This window comes from Sapajus apella, unplaced genomic scaffold, assembly GCF_009761245.1.
Source record: "Sapajus apella isolate SASKATOON/1434 unplaced genomic scaffold, GSC_monkey_1.0 scaffold18, whole genome shotgun sequence".
Lineage (NCBI taxonomy): Eukaryota > Metazoa > Chordata > Mammalia > Primates > Cebidae > Sapajus > Sapajus apella.
This window is the reverse complement of record NW_022436958.1, coordinates 30,169,398-30,191,076: the sequence shown is the minus strand read 5'-3', so window position 1 is coordinate 30,191,076 and position 21,679 is coordinate 30,169,398. Positions and strand designations below refer to the sequence as shown.

The 21,679-nt window shown below is 34.3% G+C and overlaps 1 long non-coding RNA gene across 1 annotated transcript; it reads right to left on the bottom strand.

The window, feature by feature from the left end:
* Window positions 1-368: 368 nt before the first annotated feature.
* Window positions 369-21,144, bottom strand: LOC116556954. Its single transcript, XR_004271280.1, has 3 exons — window positions 21,073-21,144; window positions 15,246-15,252; window positions 369-379 (listed from the first exon to the last, which is right to left on the bottom strand). It is a non-coding gene; the product is annotated as an uncharacterized LOC116556954 (long non-coding RNA).
* Window positions 21,145-21,679: the final 535 nt, after the last annotated feature.

The following is a 21,679-nucleotide window of genomic DNA, read 5'->3' as shown; positions in this document are numbered from 1 at the left end:
AAAAAAAAAAAAAAAAAAAAAAAAAAATGCGACTTTTTACTTTTATGTTCAGTTATTTAATTCAAGAGTAGAAGTTGTCAAATGTGGAATTGTTACCTCCCTTTAATTGTCATATTTCCTTCTCTGACTCTGATCTTCCTGAGTCTCCTTTTTAACAATCCGATCCTGTGTTAACATTGGGTGCACTTGGGTATTCCAAGATAATCTCCTTAATTCAATATCCTTAACCACCTGTTTTTTGTGCTATGTAAGTTAACATAGTGACAGGTTTGGGGACCAAAACATTAACATCTTTGGCTGGCCATTATTATGTTTACCAGAACTACAAACAGCTGTTAAAGAAATCAATTTTACAATCTTCACCTTTAACTCATGTTTTCTTCATTTGCATTTTTTGCAATTATTGGATCTTGCATCAATTACTTGACATTTAATCTGTCATTATTCTGTTTTTTAAATTTTTTCTCCCCTCTTGCTTTTTATGTTCTTTGTTTTTTTCTTATTTCATTTGTCATCTATCATAGCAGGGATTATACATTTTTTTGTCTTTTTTTTTTTAAATTATACTTTAAGTTCCTGGGTAGATGTGCAGATCATGCAGGTTTGTTACACAGGTATACACATGCCATGGTGGTTTGCTGCATCCATCCCTCCGTCATCTACAATAGGTATTTCTCCTGATGTTGTCCCTCAACAATCCCCCCACCTCCTGCTATCCCTCTCCTACCCCCCACCACCGCCTGACAGGCCCCAGTGTGTGCTGATCCCCTCCCTGTGTCCATGTATTCTCATTGCTCATCACCCACTTATGAGTGAGAACATGTGGTGTTTGGTTTTCTGTTCTTGTGTCAGCTTGCTGAGAATAATGGTTTCCAGCTTCATGGAACATTATACATTTCTTTGTTTTAATTTAAATTCCATTCAATTTATTCCTGGGATTTTACTATGCATATTGAACTTTCCACCACTAAAATTATTTCTAGACATTTTATTTTAGAAAAATGTATCTGTTAAACTTCGTGGCTTTGTGTGTACTCAACTTTGCGATTGCATCTATTTCTTCAAACAGTCTTAGTATATAAATGGCTGTTTCTTACTTTTGCTTGCTCTTGCACACATCGCCTTCTTATGTATTCAGTACTCTGTGTTTGTATGTCATTTCATCTTAATTATAGTAGTCCTGTGGGCCTAACGTTTGGGAAACTTTCCTCCAGAAAAAGTACATGCTTCTCTTGCTGTTCTTCAGAAATAGAAGCACTGTTGGATCAATTCAGGGATCTAAGGAGTTTTTTAATTTAGAATGAAAGAAATAAAATACAATAAATGACTTAACAATATCAACATAAATAAGACTCCACAAAAACTTCTTTTATTTAAATATATGTATATTTTATTTATGAACTCATTGATTTTAATATTTTCAAATGTTTTAAATACTTTCAGTTTTATTATGTTGGGTAATGTCCATATTTTCAGAATATTGGCCAACAGTAGCCTCTTTCATAGGATTCCTGTGTCCCCTTGACATAATGCTATCAATCATTTAAAGCTTACTTTCCTTTGGCCGCTTTACAATATCCTACCTAGACCTACCTTTGATCTTCATTTACCCACCGTGGAATTTCTATTGCTCACAGCTCCTTGAGTTCTTCTGAGAATGGTTTGTATTAGAAACATAATAGGTTCATGTTGCTAGGGTCACTGAGTTCCTAGGTCATTTCAGTGGACAAAGTTTCAAAATAAAGTTTTTTAAAAAAAGCATGCTTCCTATTAATATTTCCACTTACTACTAGCATTATGGTGTCTCTATTAATTTTCTTTGACTCAGTAGTTGTTCTACTGTTTACTTATAGTGAAAATATTTCTTAAAAAATAAACACACATATATATTGTTTGTATAACAATCCAAAAATAATGATAAAATGAGGTTAATATTAAAAATAAAACTACTAAAAATTGAATTAATAAAAATAAAACTGCTGAATTTAGTTTAGTGTTTTCTGTATTGATATTTCTGCTTCTAGTATGCATTCTAATGGGTATATATATTCAATTTACTTTGGTTTAGAGTCACTTATAACTCATTCTGTGTGGCTATGGAAGTATTTATTTGATGTATGATTTGTTGCAGTTTATTTCAAATTCAAGGTGTTGTCATTCCAAGAGATGACAGTTCTATATTCTTAGAAAGTGTCATTTTTAGGTGTTGATATTTAGATTCTGATGGAGAGTGGTAGAAATGAGCTCTATTGGTCTACCTTATGAGATATGGCAAGAAAACAAATCAGCAGTTTAATCTCCAAAGCGCTGTGTAAGTGTTTCATTTATTCACCGTCTGGTATATCCACCATGGTTAAATGCTTGGTTATGTGCATAACATTCATATGTATGAATTCAGGCTGAGTAAAACAATTCTGTATTCTATATTCAGTTTCAAATAACATTAAAATCTACATGTTTTCCATATGCAATTAAATTTTTACTTTGCAAAATCTTTTTTGATATTTTATTTATCTTTCTTACTGTAATAAGCTGAAAGCTCATTTTCTTATAAGACATAATATTCCCTTATAGCCTTGGTATATCTTGCTGTGCACTGTTATGCCAAGGCTTTCAAATGTATACATTTAATTCCCAGATAGAATTGTCATTTAGTATCTTTCAATTTTTTATTTTATTCCAGGGGGATTTTGAGGAAGATATCTTGTACCTTGAAATGCTATATTATTGGTAAGTCACTCTATATACAAAAATGATTTTCGAAAATTTGCCTGAGATCCCATTTTGCATTTCATAATTCTGCAAATATATAACTAGAACCCGTTTGAATTATAGACAGTCTAATGAAAAATTCCAATGTATCTATTACTAAAATGTTGTACAAATGTAAACTTCTTAAAGTCAATGAAAATATTAAGTATAAACAGAATGTATCAAAAAGAAAGCAATTAAATTATTAAAGCATTGTTGCAAAAATGTATATGACTTATAGCTTGAAACTGTCCTAGATATTTTCAATACAACTTTTATATAATCAGAAAAATTTAGATTATCCATTTCATTAAAATTCATTCATAGAAAACACTAGATTTTATCATTGTTACACACTAATAGCCACATTTTCTCTTTTAATTTGTGTTTTATGTTACATTTATATAAATGTTTAGCTATGGATTTTGGTACACAAATGAAAAATTTGTCAGAGAAAAGAATGCATGACACAAATTAATAATTCTGTGTATAGTAACTGCATTTATCAACACACACACATTAATAGAATTATTTTTTCAATTGAACATCACATTTCTATTTCATTATATGATACATTACCTCTTTTTAAGACTTTACCCAAAGTTGCCTTTTTAAATCTCTAAAACAAACAACATATTTAGAAAAAAATAGAAAAACATTAAAATTATCAAATAATTTTTTAAAAAACCTCTAGCCTTAGGCAATTATTTATTTCCTGCTTCTGTTCTATCATGAAGACAAAGTTGAACTTCTTTATAAGCTTTACTGTATTTCAAAAAATAATTTTTATTGGTTTTAAAAGATATAATTGTTGGCATTTTTAGTTGCTTATATAGCTACATTCATAGACTCATTCTGTCCTTCTAGTTCGAAATATACACTACAAATTATTTAACTACAAGTTTTTTTAACTTTCACAATAAAATCATTGTGTTTATAATCAAGTGTTTAATGTTTTTGTTTGTTTGCCGGTCTTCCAAATAATAATTCTTGAGATCCTAAGATATCTAAGCACATGTTGAAGATTTAATAAATGTATATAACGTGTTTTATGAACCATAGCACCCACACTTCTTTTTAAGGAAACATCCTTTTTCTTTAAAATAATCTCACATATAAAAGCAGAGTTGCTTACACATACACAAATTGAATTATCAGTGTCAACACAGTATGTCTTGCTAGACTAGAGTTCCTAATTTAAAGTACCTGTCTTCTAATTTCTTGTCTTATGCAGTCTAGGCTTACTCTGAGTAGAGAACTACTCCATTTTGATCAATTTCCAATTACTTGAATGTCTTGCCTTTAACAACTAAATGCTCTCCTGGGTGTTCTGAGTCTTTTATCTTTAGAGACAGTCTATCACAAAGCTCAAGTTCACTCATGATGATGCCTCAAAGGCTCAGCCTTATTTTAAGGGGTTCCTGCAATCCCAGAGGCAAAAATTCCAGACGAGTGTGGAGACTTGGTGCATACATGGACTTTGGTAACTCCCAGGAGCAGAGGAAGAGGAAGAACTCAGCCACCTAGAAGATCGTTGTCTCCTGATGAGAAGGAGAAACCAATGCATGGTTTCAGAAGTTCCTGCTCTGATATAACAGTGATGGATGAATAATCAAAAAAGATTTTTACACATAAGACTGCTGCTTCTCCAGTTTTATTTCATCATGCTTTATGTGGTTTTGTAACTTCTTCAGAGTAATTGGGTAGTAAAATTCATTTTCCCACTCACTCCATAACTCCAGCTGGTTAGAGTGGGTTTATTCCAGATTTCAGCATCTCTTAGATATTTCAGCTTATGTTTCCCTGAAACATCAAGAGGAAACTATAATTTTCAGTCATCTCATATCAATATAAAACTTTACAGATTTGGAACCACACTATTTTGTAACAGGAAATATACTACTACTCTGTTCTGGAATAAGGAAGTACCTATAGTAGGTGAATCTGGACTTGAGACAAAAACAGGGCACCTGATACTTCCAGGGCATCTTATAGAAAAGATTAAAAAGGGCAGAAGTATGATGCAGAAGCTAAACAGTGACTCAGTAATGATTTCTAATTAAAACAACAAAGTTTTTTTGAACTTAAACAGTTGAGGGTTATAGCCTAGAATGCCAGTCCCAGACAATGGTGGAGAGGCAAAAAGGAAGAATCGAAAGAAAAGTTTTAAGGATTTACCCACAACTGTCCTCATCTTGTTTACTCATTCCACCATTTTTGTGTATTACATTGTAGAAAACAAAACCATGGATTCAGAATCTAAAATGAGACTTTGTCATTAATTATTTTTTAAAATCTTATGTGGAAAGAAAAAAGTTGACTGTGTTAATTATCTGTTGACGTATAACAATTATTACAACAAACTTAGAAGCTTAAAACTACACACATTTTTTATCTCACAGTTTCGGGGATAGAGTTTAGCAAAATTCCCTGCTTTCAGGTCTCACAAAGCTGCAGTTGGTCAGGGCTAGTGATGCTAAGTATTGTGCTATATACAAGAGATGAAAAAGCCAAGAATCAATTTCTCCATAGAATATATAATACACCACAGAAAAGCATCATTTGTGGAAAGGCGATTTCAAAATAATGTCATTTAGGGTATAGAAAAATTGGGATTTGATGACTGATTGAATGTGTAGGAAAATGTAGGGTACCTGGTGTGTTAGTTTGTGTTGCTATAAAGGCATACCTGAGGCTGGGTAATTTATAAAGGAAATAAGTTTCTTTGGTTCACGGTTCTGCAGGCTGTACAAACATGGTGCCAGCATCTTCTCAGCTTCTGGTGAGGCCCCAGGAAGCTGACAATCATGGCAAAGGAGGAGTCGGCATATCACATGGCAAGAGAAGGAATGAAAGAGAGGGGAGATGGTGCCAGGATCTTTTAAACAACCACCTCTTGTGTGAAGTGATAGAGTGAGAACTCATTTGTTACTGAGAGACAGCACCAAGCCGTTCGTGAGGGATCCACTCCCATGACCCAAACACTTCCCACCAGGCCCTACCTCCAACGATGGATATCACATTTCAACATGAAATATGGAGGGGACACACATTCAGACTGTATCACCTGGGTTTTGACTTTAGCATTTTTTTGGCTTGTATGCCATTCATTGATGTTGAATACACCAGAGTTAAGAACAACAATGTGCTTATACATATACTGTCTTAGGATAAGGTAATTACATTTTATTAATATCCATGTAGTCTGTCTTATATTATACATTTACATGTAAATAAATATGGACCAGCATCACAAACCTTTCTACTAGGAAAATATCTTGTTTCCTCTTGTTTATCCTTAATTAGCAATGTCATTCCCCTGACATGGCTGATTGAGCCAAGAGAAGCTATCCAACCCCAGAGGAACTAATCCATAAACTAATCTGAATTAATCAGACTCCCTTTTGAGAATTTGAACTGAGATATGCAGAAACCTATTAAGTTGCTAGCTGAGGTAATAGCAGATCATTAGAGTAAAAGTCCATGAACTCCAGCAGCTGAACTCCCTAAAGCTCTGTTGTTTTCCAGGCTTGCTGACATTTAGTTATTCTGTTTTCCTTTAAAATTTTAAAAGATACATTTTTATATAATAAATCCTTTTATCTTTGGCTGAGTAGATTTGTATTGCCTACAAATCATTTTTCCTGCCTAAACTATGTTGAAGACTATTACTACTTACTGAAAAAATCAAGGAACAAATCTTGGATTCTACCCCAGTATCATGGGATGAGTTATATCTACCAGGATTTAAAAGCAGAAAAGTGGTAAAGATTAAGAAGTTAGACTTAACGGTATCTGACTTCTTTTTTATGGGTCTTTTGTTTATTACTTCATGTATATCCTAGTATTTTCATTAACAACACACACATGTACACACACACACACACACACACACACACACCCCTTGGTTTTCCCATCATATCACAAAATCCTAAAGGATGAGACTAGAGGTTCTTTTGTAGTTCCAGTGCACCTAGAGTAGGCAATTAATTAATACTTGTTGGCTTTTTAACATTTTTATTTTTATTTTCTTTTGTACCATATGCCAGGAGACGAATGTGGACTATTAAACCTAGAAGAAACAAAATCTTATCTTAGAACATAAAGCAAGCACCATTATTATAATCAGATATTACTCAAGAAGGTATGTGATTGAATTATGACCATGGTATTTCAAGTTATTATGAGGTCATTGAAGAGGTCAAGAATATCTACTTTTTAGTCTTCTGTTTCCTCAGGGATTATACAAAAATTAAGGTGATTTTTCTCTACCAAGTATGATATTTCTGTCACTTGAACTGTAGAGTAACTTTAGTTTTAGGGAATGCGCTAGAAGAGCCAGTTAATTACTGTGCACACCATGTCTTTATAACTTAGTATTGAATTAAGATAATAAAACCTAGAAATTCATGATTTAGAAAATCTTATGCACATTGATCCAAAATTAATTTTTTCTACAAAGCATATATATATATTTTTTTCACGTTAAATTTTGCCCTTTTTTTGTACTGTAGGTTCTGGGACACATGTGCAGATCATGCATGGTTGTTGCATAGGTACTTACATGGCAAGGTGGTTTGCTGCCTCCATCCCCCCTCACCTATATCTGGCATTTCTCCCCATGTTATCCCTTCCCAAGCTCCCTGCCCCCTGCCGTCCCTTCCCTATTCCCCCCAACAGACCCCAGTGTGTGATACTCCTGTCCTTGTGTTGATGTGTTCTCATTGTTCAACACCCGTCTGTGACTGAGAATATGTAGTGTTTGATTTTCTGTTCTTGTGTCAGTTTACTGAGAATGATGGTTTCCAGATTCATCCGTGTCCCTACAAAGGACACAAACTCATCAATTTTTATGGCTGCATAGTATTCCATGGTGTATATGTGCCACATTTTCCTTCTCTAATCTATAATTGATGGGCATTTGGGTTGGTTCCAGGCCTTTGCTATCGTAAACAGTGCTGCAGTGAATATACATGTGCATGTGTCTTTATAATAGAATGATTTATATTCCTTTGGGTATATACTCAGTCATGGGATTACTGGGTCAAATGGAATTTCTATTTCTAGGTCCTCGAGGAGTTGCCACACTGTCTTCCACAATGGTTGAACTAATTTACACTCCCACTAACAGTGTAAAAGTGTTCCTATTTCTCCACATCCTCTCCAGCATCCGTTGTCTCCAGATTTTTTGTTGATTGCCATTCTAACTGGCATGAGATGGTATCTCAATGTGGTTTTGATTTGCCTTTCTCTAATGACCAGTGATGATGAGCATTTTTTCATATGTTTGTTGGCCTCATATATGTCTTCTTTTGAAAAGTGTCTGTTCATATCCTTTGCCCACTTTTGAATGGGTTGTTTTTTTCTTGTGAATCTGTTTTAGCTCTTTGTAGATTCCAGATATTAGCCCTTTGTTAGATGGGTAGATTGCAAAAATTTTTTCACATTCTGTTTGTTGTCAGTTCACTCTACTGATTGTTTCTTTTGCTGTACCAAAGCATGTTTATTACTTTATTTAGAATATATTTATCAATACAGCCTAGCTACCATGCACTGTGCTAGGAATGGATCTACTGTGGGAAAAAAAAATGCAAAACCTGAATTCAAAAAGTTTACAATCCACTGTACATTTATGCATACATTTATAATAAATTTAAAATAAAAAATACAAAACAATCTATTGTGCAGAGTTTAGAAATATTTTTAATTACTTATGTCAATTCACAGATCCTATTCCTTCTCGAATTTTTATATAAAGTATGGTGTCCCAGAACAAGCAGGTCCCGATTCCCCACTAAAATGTGTTTTCTTGTTTTCTTCATCGATACTAACAATTTAGAAGCCATTTGACTTAAACATAATCTTTGAAAAATATAAGTATTCTGTAAAGGTTTAAATCCACTGATAACTAATTTCATGATTTAGCATTTGATTACTTTCTCAGTAGTGAAATTCACGTGACCAAAGGAAATGTATCGGGGAGGATGTATGAAAAGTGCTTTAGGAGTGTGTGAGACTGGATAAGACAGTTTTCAATGTTCTACCTCACCAAGTAAATTTTGTCCAGATAACAAGCAAGAAAGAGAGATTGGTAGATTAAAGAATTGACTTATTATATTAACAGAAAAGAGTTACCCTAGAAAATCATCTTTGGCATGCAAGTATTAACAGAGACAAAAGTAACCAGTAAATTTTGCTAAGTTCAAACAGAGCATCTAGTATCAGAATTTCTCTAAACATTATCTTTTTTCCCAGTTTTGCATTCTTTGAGGTCACATTCATCACTCCATTTAAAACAGTTAGTTTTCCGTTTATATTTGAATATTAAAATGTAGGTACTGAATCTATTACAATCATTGTCCTCTCCATTATTCATGATATCAAGTGCTTTGAGAAGCTTTTAAAATCTCTGAATGTTAGGTCAGCTCTCTGGCAGTTTACTTCTGGGACAGATGAACATGTAGCCTCTTTTTTCCATCTGAACCATCTTCCAAAGGTCCCCACCTTTTTGGCACCAGGGACTTGCTTTGTGGAAGACAATTTTTCCACAAATGGGGTGAGGGTGGGAGGATGGTTTCGGGGTGAAACTGCTCCTCCTCAGATGTTCAGGTGTTAGTTACATTCTCATAAGAAGCACACAACCTAGATCCCTTGCATGTGCTGTTCACAATAGGATTCACACTCCTATGAGAATCTAATGACCCACATATCTGACAGGAGGTGGAGCCCAGGCAGTAGTGTGAGTGATGAGAGTGGCTGTAAATAATAATGAAGTTTTGCTAGGTTGCCTGCCTGCCACTCTCCTCCTGCTGCGCAGCTCAGTTCCTAATAAGCCATGGACTGGTACTGGTCTGCAGGCCAGGGTGTGGGGACCCCGGTTCCGAAGGATACATTGACAATATGGCTTATGCATTCAGCTCTGCCTAAGTCCTTGAATTTTACCTGTTTCTTTCATCCAAAACATTACCTTCATATAAAACATGTTTTCCTTAATTAGTTGAATCATCTGTATTACACCTGTTAATCTGATCCACCTCACCTAGCTTTATAAAGGAATAGCACCTCATTTATTTTCTTCAGTTTCACATAAAAAAAGAGTTCCAATTTTAAATAAGTCTGGTCATTCATAGATAATGAATTTGTCCCCAGAGAGTTTCTTTTTGCAATGCAAGATATGAAAGAGATTTTTCTGCTTGCTTTCTCAATTGATAAAATGATTTGTATAAGTCAGTTAGAAACATATCATTCAGAACATATCCTAGAGTTAAAAATGACAATTTGAAAACCTGAGCGAAATGTCACCCATCCAAAGTGTTTTACATATTTTTTTAGTTTAGTTTAGTTACAAATTTTTTAGTGCATTATGCTGGCCAAAAGGGTAAATTATTTCTAAAGAAACAAAGATAATTGTGAATCTGTATTCAAAAAGTATTAATATTCTAAGAAGTGTCTTAGCTCTTAGTGAAACCCAGAACATGAAAACAACAATATATGAAATTGCTTATTTTATTAGCATGTTTTCTTCCTTTTTACTGAATACCAGGAATTGGCATAATTTCATACCAGAAGAACTAACATCATAAAATCATCCTGTAGGCATAAACATATTGTATTCCCAAGATCATTGCTCTTTTTTCTAATCTTGCTCACATGAGCTAGCATCCTTGGGTTTGCCTTTTCTCCTTCACAAGAAACAGAAAATTGTGTTTTTCCATGTCTCCAAATTATTTTCACTGTTTATAATAATTTATGTAAGTGCTATATCATTCTTTTCCAAATTGTTAATTCATTAAGAAGCATCATACTCCAATTAATTACCAAACCCACATACTGTATATAAATATGCATTTCAGCTATCAGTTTAGTTTGTAATTTAGTTGCTAAAAAATGCCTGCCAGCTAGTCTTAGGCTTAAAACCAAGATAGAAAAAATAAAAAGACCATAGCTTTCGGTCTGTCTTATATTCCTACTGGCTTGTCTGCTCTCTGTTTATAGTGGACAGTTCTACTTTAATTAGTTGAATCATCTAAATGACAGTGGCTGCACTGATAACTCTTATGAATTAACAACTTTTATTTATTCCTTTGGCTTATTTAATATACTATGCACACTGATTCCTGCTGTTTGTCTCTTAATCTTAATCCAATATCAGTGTTTATTTGCCTGTAACATTCACATCGTCTTCCTGTTTCAGGTCACAATTGTAAATGTGTGCAATTCATCTCAAGTACAGAGACCGTGCTGGTATAGTTTTTTAAACACTGTACTGGAGATTATAAATGAATTTGGTAGTTATTTAAAGCACCTTTGTTCATTAGTTATTTCCTGGGGTGTAACATAACATAGGAGAGGTAGGTAAGACCAAATTACAAAACTGGTGAGCTTTAGGACAAATTTTATCCATAGAATTGATTGTGTGCTATATGTATTTTTTCTTGTTGCTTATTTTCATTCCTTAAAATAGCAAACTTTTTCTTCAGGTTATCATAGAACCCAATCTGCTCTATTCTCTTATTTCACATTCAGTTCACATATTAATAGCCTTCCTGGCCCCTGTAGACATCTGTTTGCAGCTCTATGAGCTAGACCAAGTCTAAGGTTCCATAGAGCCACAGGAAGATAATAAACTTAAAGATTTCTATTTTACAATATGTTCAATTCCATCACTGATTTGTTATTAAACATTAAACTGTGAAACAGAGATATTAAAACATTAAATGTGGACAAACAATGTAAGTCCCATTAGCCTACAGGGGAAGCAATGAATGGTCTCATTTAATGTGTAGAAAGTTGAGTAGCAGAAACTCTGCAAATGAAATTAAGTGCTATGCCTCATTGAAAAAGCTTAGAGCTCTCCAAGGGGAGATCTGAGTTCCAGTACACAGCAAATAACAGACAGTGCTTTTAATTTAGCTGTAATTTTGAAATGGGTAGCTGGCAAAAGATATTGAGAAGAAGGTTGTAAATAATCTAACCCTGCAGGAAGCCAAGGAGTGTCCATGTCAATGAAGCTCTCAAGAATCAAACTGAAATAAAAATATGCTGTATTTTTATTTTCCATTAACTGAGTAATTTCCAATTTCCGTCCCCCTGTATCTGTTCCAAAGAAACTAGTTTTATTTTTTGCGTGATTCTTATTCAGACCTCTCCTCTCAACTGATTCAATGATCACTTTTTAAAAACTATTTTCATTATTATTTGACATTTTCTGCTCTAACATCACTTTGACACATTTCTGTGTTAAATTTCTATGAATCCGAAAATTGAGGACAGACTGAATTGTAATCTAGTTTCACTCAGCTTGCTTTCAAAATCGATCTTCAAATGTTTGCAAGTAAAGGGAAGGCTGTGATGCAGGGATTGCAAATGGACTGCAAAGGCAGCTGATGGCTCTTCAGGTGAAAACAACACTAACCTGCAACCTTTCTTCAGCACAATCTCCCTCTCTCTGCAGCAACAATTATAGAGCTTGCATTGAACAATTCTATTTTATAAAGGCCTTCTCTATAAAAGTCATTTTAATTTTTTTCAAATATTGTATATATCTCTTAATTAAAGACATGACAACTGTTTAAACCCTACAGCCAGAGAGATTTTCCCTCATTTCTCTAAAAGTTGTGAGTGTACTTATAGACTTGTAACCAGCCCTGGGGAAAATACTTTCCCCCATTTTTTCTATAGAGAATACTAAAGGGATGTCATTATTAAAATAACAAAACTTTTGGAGCGCTCTTATATTCACAGAGAGAGATGTTGGAAAAGAGATAAATGTATACCTTTAATGGAATTCTTTAAATTAAGAGAGAGCCTCACTGCCTCAGTACTGCTTTGGAATTATGCATCACCTCCCCATGTTAGGGTGCCAATGCTCCATATTTGTACATAGGTAACACTTGACCAGTGTCTCAGGGAGTGTGTGTGTATGTGCATCTCAGAATCAACCAGGTCTTCATTTTCAATAGTCTAAGCCACTTTCACTTCATTGCTATTTAATAATTCATTTCCAATGGTCAAAGCTGAATAAGATTCAATAATTTTGTAATCTTCTTCTACAATAAGTGAAACAGAAGCCACCGCAAAATGTGCATGAACACACACGTGAATATGTACAAATGTCACACTCCTATTCATTCTGAGAAAAAAAAAATTCTAATTACCTAGAAATTAAACATTTACAAAGTTTAGATTGATTACAATAGTATCCAATATTTTAAAATCTAAATGCCTGATACTAACAGTAGACAACAGCTATGTTTTTGACATGTAAGTAGATAATAGTATTAGCCAGTAATTTGCACACTTTCTTTCCTACACATCACAGTGTCCCTTAAAATAAATGTTATTATATGTGTTTTTATAAACAAGAAAATTAAGACCTGAAGTATTTAAATAATTTAGTCAAAACTCATAAAGGTAGTAAGCGTCAAATTTGAAAATTATTGTTTTTAACATTATTTGATGAAGTAATCATTTTTAAAGTATATTTTCTGGGGCAAAGTTTTGCCTAACCACATTACCCTCACAGAGAGGGTATCACCCCTTATTATTTATCCTATTGAAATTCTATACTTCAATGGCTCATCACAATTGTAATCAAATAATTAATTTTTATTGTCTCTCTTTCTTTCTGGATTATAAATTTCATGTGAGTATAATTGTTTACATTTTGCTGCTGCTGCATTTCAGCTTTTAGAGTGGTGATCAGCATACAAGAAGTACTCTATATATTTGTTAAAATAAATAATTAAATGATTACATAGCAAGTCTCTAATAGGTTGGTGGATTTCCCAGGATACATCATTATTCTTACAGTTTACATAATGCTAGCTCACAATTGAGGAAGTGCTTGATAAAATGATGTACTCTGACCAGTTTATGATTATACTATTTAGTTCTAACATTTCATGTGAATTTCTTGGGAAATGAAGACAGTAGTTATTTACTGCTTAGGTTTGCAGAACACAAATGTATGTCTTTAATTAGCACATTGTCATAGAAAAGAGTATCTTTGTATCTTTCAAGCATGAATAATCAAATGCTATGTGACATTATGATAATATAATTATATTATATATACATTACATTTATGTCTATGCTGTGCCTGAAACTGTGCTTGTCAGATCTCATTTAATTGTCACAACACATACAGTATTATTATGACAGGCTGTATTAATGTTTCTGTTTTGTAAATATAGATGTTAAGCTTAGGGGGATAGAAACAAAATGTTTAAAGATAGGCTATTCTTAAACAATTGTCTATCATTAGAGAAAGGCCTCTAGCTTGCATATTGTACCATTATTAAATAACATGAATTTTTATCATATGTTAGATTCCACAAATTACTTCTCTCTGGCAATGTCTAAAGGAATGGAGTTCTTTACAAAAGAGAAAATTAATAAAAATAAATAAAGTTTCAAGGATAAGAATTTTCATCTTTCCTTACAATAAGAGACTAGAAATATCCTGATATATTCTTTCTCTTTCCAAAGAGGCAATGAGAATTATTGCAATGAATAATTTATATATTTTATCATGTTTGACCTCTAAAAAATCAGATTGTAATCTTGGCAGCTTGCTGATATGCAATAAGAAATTAAACTGAGAAATGATGCTACAAAAAAAAAAGAAAAAGACCTCCTCAGTCACTCCCCCAACTTCCCCTACTTTTAACATCTTGAATTTGTGTAGTATATTTGTTACAGTAGAAGAATCAATGTTGATGCATTATGATTAACTAAGGAGTGAACATTGGAGTTCACTCTCCGTGTTGTACATTCTCTTGGCCTGTCTGTAATGAAATGTATCTACCATTATAGTATCATATGGAGTAAGTTTTATTGCCCTACAATTTTTGGTTTTCTCCTAGTCATCCTTTTTAATGCCTTCTTAAAGGGAAAATTGACAAAGAAATATTACACATGGAAAGAAGGCACCTCTCTGTGGAGGAGAAGCAAGAGGTGAGCAGGAAGATGGCAGAGATTGGGGTGGAGTGGTAGTTCCAGGATCTGTCTCTCACTGACAGTACGTAGAATTGTGAAGCAAGTGATGGCTCTTTCTCCTTTTTCAGAAGAGATTGGAAAACTAAGGGTTAAGTTAGTGAGCATTATTATGTACAGTGCACTGACCAGGCAAAACTTAAGCGCAAAATTTGTTACTCCTCCTAGGAAAAACACTGTCAGGCACACTGAAACCCAAGGACCATTTTCAAATGAGCAATTAGCATTTTAAAAGCCTAGTTTCACCAGAATGCACTGCTGGAATATAATAATATTTCACAAAGAAATAAATTATCTAAATGGTATTGTTCTAGAATGGAGAGCACCAGAGCCTGCATTTCACAACCTGATATTCTAGCTTAGGCCATTTTCATAGATCAGGATATGAGTAGATAGAATCGGATTTGAATGTATGAATTATGACTTCATAGGATGTTTTGAGAGGTGCTAGGAAAGTTTCTGTACCCTTAAATATCTCTCTCCCTGGCTTGTCACACTGCTCTCCTAAGACCTGAGAGATTAATGGCTTTGAGTTAATTTGTAGATGTTTGGAATTAATGTATGTGTCTTTTTTTTACACTTTAGTTCAGTTTGTTCTGTTATTTCTTAGTTGAGGCACTGACAGAATAGGAGATTGAATAGGAGGGAGGAAGGCATGAAACAATGTAATTTCAGAGCATTGGGAATGTCTAAGGCGTTCAGGTCTGTGGAAGAAACTTTATGGCAACCAGAGGACAGTATAAAGGCACTTGGTACCCAGGGTTCAGGTAACTAGGGCTTCCAGTGGTGGAAAATGGAAATCAAAGGGAAAATGAGAAGACAATAAACCACACCCTGGGTTTGTCAGAGGACTGCATAGGACCAATTCTAGGCATAAGACTCAACTAAGTTCAGTGTTAGTTTGCTGAGAAGACAGATAAAAATTGGTACCTGGGTACATTGGTCAATAACATTCCAATATATGACCTCATTATCATCCATTTCTCTTTCCATTCCAACACTGTCTCTATGCAAATGTGTCGCACATTTCCAGGAAATTGGAAAAAAGCAGCAGGAGCTGACAGAGCAGAATATAACTAAGGGGTATTTGAGACAGATGCTGACTATGTCCTGCCCACACCCCTTAGATCTTTCAAACTGCTTGGCAATTGACAGTAACATCATATGTGCCTGGGGGCTCTTATTATTCCCCTCTGAAACTGAAAATATCAAGAAATTAATCCTCCTCTCCCTCCTTCTTAGCACTCCCCAAACAATGACTCCTGGTTTCTTGAATTGTGTTAAATTTGAGGCACGTGTTCGGCACATTTCCAGAATTTTCTCCTGGGTTTTACATCCAGCTGCCCACTGTGATATGTGGCTCCATAGTGACCACTGCCTTCCCTTCCTAGGATCACCTCCACACTCCCAGCCAGAGTTGTTGCATTTCCCAAACAGGTCATCGTTTACGCCAATCCATGTCTGCAATTCTGTCCTTAGGACAGAAGTCAAATGGTGTACAAGAAAGAAATTATGATATTACTGACATCTGGGTAATTACGGATAATGTGATTAAAATCCACTAATTTGAAACACCCCTTTCAAGAAACATGGATACTGAAGCTGCAGTTAAATTTGACAAAAATGTCAGAAGGAGATATTATATAGCAGACATTATATAGGTTTAGTAGTATGTTATTTTCTTACATTCTAATTTCATTAATGGCCAGCTATGATTTTCACCCATTCAATTCATAATTTTTTTCTTGCTAGGTTTCAACAATCAGGGGATAAATCACAACATCACATAAACTATGTTGTTAGGCAATTTTGTTGTTGCGTGAACACCGTAGAAGATACTTATTCAAACTTAGATGTTACAGCCTACCACACACCTAGGCTACATGGTGTAGGCTATTGTTCCTCGGCTACAAATATGTACAGCACATTACTATACTGATTACTGTAGATATGTTTTGGCTATGTCCCACCCAAATATCATCTTGAGTATAAGTCCCACAATTCTCACATGCCCTGGGAGGAACCAGTGGGAGGTAACTGAATCTTGTTGGACATGGTCTTTCCCATGCTGTTCGCCTGATAGTGAATAAGACTCCCGAGATCTGATGGTTTTAAAGGTGGAATTTTCCTGCACAAGTTCTCTCTTTGACTGCCACTATCCATGTAAGGCATGACTTGCTTATCCTTGCCTTCCACCATGATTGTGGGGCCTCTCCAGCCATGTGGCACTGTAAGTCCATTAAATCTCTTCTTCTCAGTCTCAGATATGTCTTTATCAGCATCATGAAAACGGACTAATACAGTTGACAATTTAAGACAGTGTTAAGTATTTGTGTATCTAAACATATCTAAACATTTAAAAGATACAGTAAAAATATAGTATACTCTTATGGGACCACTGTCCTATATGCAGATTGTTATTGACTGAAATGTATTATGTGACACATGACTGTACATGCGAGATATTAATTCCATATTGGACATATGGCTTTCAAATATTTTCTCCTAATCCATAGGTAGTCTCTTCACTCTGTTATTTGTTTTCTTATTGTGTAGAAGCATTGACATCTTTCTAAAAAATCAATTGATTATAAATGTGTGGATTTATATCTGGGCTCTCTATTACGTTCCATTGGTCTATGTCTGTTTTAATGCCAGCTCCTGATTTCTATAGTTTTGAAGCATTTTTTTCCGTCAGATAGTGTGATGCCTTCAGCTTCCTTCTTTTTGTTAAAGAATGCTTTAGCTACTTTTTGTGCTCTATTGTGGTTCCATAAAAATTTTAGATAGTTTTTCTATTTCTATGAAAACTGTCAGTGGAATTTTGATAGGAATTGCTTTGAATTTTTAGATCACTTTGGGTAGTATACACATTTTAATAATTTAATTATTCCATTTCATAAACACAGGTTAGTTTTCTACTTATTTGTATCTTCTTCAATGTCTTTCATGAGTATTTTATAGTTTTCAGTGTACAGGTCTTTATTCTCTTTGATTAAATTTATTCCTAAGTATTTTATTTTATTTTTTGTAGTGAATGAAAATGGGATTGTTTTCTGATTTCTTTAGTGGCTAGTTTGTTGTTAGTGTATAGGAATGTTATTCATTTTTGTATATTGATTTTGTTTCCTGAAACTTTACTGAAATTTGTTTCTTAGTTCTAAGAGTCTTGATAACTCTTTAGCATTTCTCTATATAAGAACATGTCAGCTGCAAACAGGGACAATCTAACTTCTTCCTTTCAAATGTGGATATCTTGTATTTCTTTCTCGTGCCTATTTATTCTGTCTAGGATTTCTAGTACTATACTGAAAAAAAGTGAGGGACAGCAGGCATCCTTCCTGATCTTAGAGGAAAAGCTTTCAACTTTTCACCATTGAGTATGATGCTAACTGTGTGTCCATCACATGTGGCTTTTATTGTGCTGATGAGGTACATTCCTTCTATGCTGTATTAGTATGTTTTCAAGCTCCTGATAAAGATATACCCAAGACTGGGAAATTTACAAAAGAAAGGTTTAATGGACTTACAGTTCCACATGGCGGGGGGGGGCTCGCAATCATGGTGGAAGGTGAAAGGCAAGGAGGGGCAAGTAATGTTTTATGTAGATGGTGGCAGACAGAGAGGGAACTCATGCAGGGGAACTCCTCTTTATGTAATGATCAGAACCTGTGAGACTTATTCACTATCATGAGAATGGCACAGGAAAGACTTCCCCTGATGATTCAATTGCCTCCCAGTAGGTTTTTTTCTATGATGCATGGGAATTGCGGGAGTTAGAATTCAAGATGATATTTGAGTGGGGACACAGCCAAACAATATCATATACCTAGTTTGTTGGAAGTTTTTATAATGATAAGATTGCAAATTTTGTTGAAAGTATTTTCTGCATCTATTGAGATGATCATATGATCTTTGTTCTTCACTATGTTAATGTGGTGTATTGCATATACAGATTTTAGTATACTGGATTATCCTTGCACCCCCAAAATAAATTCTGCTTGATCATGGTGAATACACCTTTTAAAGTGCTGGTTAATTGATCTGCTATTATTTTGTTGAAGATATATATCTATATTTACAGTGGATAGTGGTCTGTGATTTTCTTTAACTTGTAGTGTCTTTGGCGTTGCTATCAGAGTAAAGTTAGCCTTACAAATGAATTAGAAAATATTCTCTCCTCTTCAATTTTTGGACTGGATAAGTATTGATGTTCTTTAAATCTGTGGTAGAATTCATCAGTGATGGCTTCCAGTTCTGGGCTTTCTTTGCTAGGAGACTTTTTATTATTGATTCACTCTCCTCATTTGTTATTGTTCTATTCAGGTTTTCTACTTCTTCATGATTAAGTATTAGTAGGATGTATGTTTGTAGGAATTTATCAACTTTTTCTAGGTTATTCAATTTGTCCGTTTATAATTGTTCATAATGATCTCTTATGACACTTTGTATTTCTGCATTTATAATTGTAAAGTCTCCTCTTTCATTTCTGGTTTTGAGATAGTTCTCTTTTTTTCTTATGAGTTTCAGTAAATGTTTGTTGATATTGTTTATATTTAAAAAAAACCCAAACCTTAGTTTCATTGATGTTTTCTATAATATTTTCTAAATAAAATATTTAAGAATAAATGTAACTAAGGAAGTAAAAAACTGTACACGGTAAACTATAAAACAATGAGTCAATAAATAAATCTATTTCATTTAGTTCTGCCCTGATTTTTATTATTTTCTTCCTTCTCATAACTTTGGGTTTATTTTTTTCTCCTTTCTTTTCTAGATCCCTGAGGTGTCAAGTATGGTTGCTTTTTGAGGACCTTTCTTCTTTTTCAGTGAAAGCATTTAGTGCTATAAATTACCGTCTTACAACTGCTTTTGCAGTTGTGTTTCCATTTCAGTTTGTCTCACATAATTTTTAATTTCTGTTCTAATTTTTTGTTTAACTCATTGATTGCTTAGAAGCATGTTGGGTTGGTTCCGAGTCTTTGCTATTGTGAATAGTGCTGCAATAAACATACATGTGCATATGTCTTTATAGTAGAATAATTTTTAATACTTTGGGTATATACCTAATAATGGGATTGCTGGGTCAAACAGTATTTCTAGTTTCAGATTCTTGAGAAATTGTTACACTGTCTTCCACAATGTTTGAACTAATTTACACTCCCACTAATAGTGTAAAAGCCTTCCTTTTCCTCCACATCCTCTCCAGCATCTGTTGTTTCCTGACTTTTTAAATGATCGCCATTCTAACTGGCATGAGATGGTATCTCATTGTGGTTTCAATTTGCATTGCTCTAATGACCAATAATGATGAGATTTTTTTATCTTTGTTGTCTGTGTAAATATCTTCTTTTGAAAAGTGTCTGTTCATATCTTTTGTCCACTTTTTGATGGGGTTGTTTGTAAATTTCTTTAAGTTCCTTGTAGATTCTGGATATTAGCCTTTTGTCAAATGGATAGATGATAAATTTTTTTCCCATTCTGTAGGTTGCCTGTTAACTCTGTTGACAGTTTCTTTTGCTGTGCAGAAGCTCTTTAGTTTGATTAGATACCATTTGTCAATTTGGGCTTTTGTTGCCATTGTTTTTGGTGTTTTAGTCATGAAGTCTTGCCCTTGACATGTCCTAAATGGTATTGCCTAGGTTTTCTTATTTTTATGTTTTAGGTCTTATGTTTAAATCTTTAATCCATCTTGAGTAAATTTTTGTATTGGGTGTAAGGAAGGGGTCCAGTTTCAGTTTTCTGCATATGACTAACCAATTTTTCCACTACCATTTATTAAATAGGGAATCCTTTTCACATTGCTTGTTTTTGTCAGGTTTGTCAAGTATCAGATGGTTGTAGATATATGGTGTTATTTCTGAGGCCTCTCTTCTGTTCCATTGGCCTACATATCTGTTTTGGTACCAGTATTATGCTGTTTTGGTTACTGTAGCCTTGCAGTATAGTGTGAAGTCGGGTAGTGTGATGCCTCCAGCTTTCTTCATTTTGCTTATGATTGTCTTGGCTATACAGGCTCTTTTTTGGTTCCATATGAAATTTAAAGTAGTTTTTTCTAATTTTGTGAAGAAAGTCAACAGTAGCTTGATGGGAATAGCATTGAATCTACACACTACTTTGGGCGGCATGGACATTTTCATTATTTTCATTCTTCCTATCCATGAACATGGAATGTTTTTCCATTTGTTTCTGTCTCTCTTATTTCCTTGAGCAGTGGTTTGTAGTTGTCCTTGAAGAAGTCCTTCACATCCCTTGTAAGTTGTATTCTGAGGCATTTTATTCTCTTTGTATCAATTGTGAATGGGAGTTTGCTAATTATTTGACTGTTTGTCTATTATCAGTATATAGGAATGCTTGTGATTTTTTCACATTGATTTTGTATCCTGAGCCTTTGCTGATTTTGTGTATCAGTGTAAGGAGATTTTGGGCTGTGATGATGGAGTTTTCTAAATATACAATCATGTCAGCTGCAAACAGAGATAATTTGACTTCCTCTCTTCCTATTTGAATACCCCTTACTTTTTTTTTTTCTCTTGCCCAATTGCCCCAGCCAGAGCTTTCTTTCTTTTTTCTTCTTCTGTTTTTTTTTTTTAAATTATACTTTAAGTTCTGGGGTACATGTGCAGTTCCTGCAGGGTTGTTACATAGGTACACACATGCCATGGTGATTTCCTGCCTCCATCCCCCTGTCACCTATATTAGGTATTTCTCCTATTGTTATCGCTCCCCAATCTCCACACTCCCTCTATCCCTCCCCTACTCCCCCACCCCCCAGTAGATCCCAGTGTGTGATGTTCCCCTCCCTGTGTCCATGTGTTCTCATTGTTCAACACCCACTTATGAGTGAGAACATGCGATATTTGGATTTCTGTTCTTGTGTCAGTTTGCTAATAAACAGAAACAATGACAAAACCACATGATTATCTCAACA